The following is a 1,358-nucleotide window of genomic DNA, read 5'->3' as shown; positions in this document are numbered from 1 at the left end:
AGATTTTCTCCTATCCAAGCTGGTATATTTACAGACAATTTATTATTACTTGGATCCAAAAATTTCAACTGACTACAATTCTTCAAAGAAGAGCGCAAATCTCCAGAGAATTTGTTCTTGCTTAAATTAATTGATTCAAGTGACGATAATGATTCAAAAGATCTTGAAATACCCCCTGAGAAGCTGTTATTAGCTAGGTTCAAAACCACAAGGGCTTGCCAGTGAGCAAAACAATCGGGAAGCAATCCAGACAAGATGTTACTAGAAACATCAAGACAGTTCAAAAACTCAGCTTTAATCTTACATAAAGGAGAAACAGATCCTGAGAACTTATTTTGAGAAAGATTCAATGATGACACATTGGAAAGAAACAATGGCAATGGACCCTCAAACAGGTTTGAACTTAAATCTATTACAGCATAAGAACGAAACTTAAGTGATGATAATTTTGGCAGCATTCCAGTGATATGGTTATGAGAGACATTTAAGAGAGCTAAGTATGGAGATAGGTCCCAAAACCAATCGAGGATAGTATCTGAGATTCCAGCACTGGAGATATCAAGTTCAGAAAAATATTTCAGAATTCAACTGAAAAGGGGGAGCCCAAGCAGAGTTGAAAGCCACAACTAAACGGTTAAAGGACAAGTCAAGTGACATTAACTTGAAGAGATTTTTTAAATGAGTTACAGATATCACACCTTCCAAAGAATTCCCAGAAAGATCCAAACGCTCAAGCTCATATAGGCATCCCAAACTTTCAGGCACAGTCCCGTTCAATTGGTTATCACTAAGATCTGATTCTTTCAAAGATGAAAGTGTTGTGAAATCAGGTAACATCCTTGTAAGTTGGTTTCTTGACAAATCCAACAAATCTAAGCACCCAAGAAACCCAGGAATCATTGATCCACTGAAGTTGTTGTCGGAAAGGTCTAATGTTTCAACAGTACATGTGTTACCAAGGAATTTCGGAATTTCACCTTCAAAATTATTTCTCCATAAATAAAGATATTTAAGAGAAATCCTATTCTCGAAAAACTCTGGAATTGAGCTACCTAACAGGTTATCTGAAAGGTCAAGATTAACAATATTGCTTGTAATATTGAACAACAATGGGTACACTGAAGAAGTAAGATCGTTACTAGAGAGATCAATGGGAAGTGGCGATGAAGTGGAATTAGTGAGGAAGGTTGAAAAAGGATTCTCGGAAGCTTACACCCACTCAACTTTAAGTCTTCTAGGTAAGGAAGCATGTTGAGTAGTTGCGGCCAATCCTTAGCATCAGTAAGGTTGTTCCAACTAAGGTCAAGACGTCTTAAAGAAGAAAGACCATGAAGTCAATCAAGGTTGGAAATATTGTA

At 36.8% G+C, this 1,358-nt stretch overlaps 1 pseudogene; it reads right to left on the bottom strand.

Moving 5' to 3' along the window:
• The window catches only part of LOC110426425 (receptor-like protein EIX2), a 2,118-nt pseudogene that overhangs the window by 451 nt on the left and 309 nt on the right, over positions 1-1,358 (bottom strand).

Source organism: Theobroma umbraticum, unplaced genomic scaffold, assembly GCF_002168275.2.
Source record: "Theobroma umbraticum cultivar Fairchild unplaced genomic scaffold, ASM216827v3 scaffold_55.0, whole genome shotgun sequence".
Lineage (NCBI taxonomy): Eukaryota > Viridiplantae > Streptophyta > Magnoliopsida > Malvales > Malvaceae > Theobroma > Theobroma umbraticum.
Note: the sequence above shows the minus strand (reverse complement) of the source record. Positions and strands in the feature narration are given on the sequence as shown.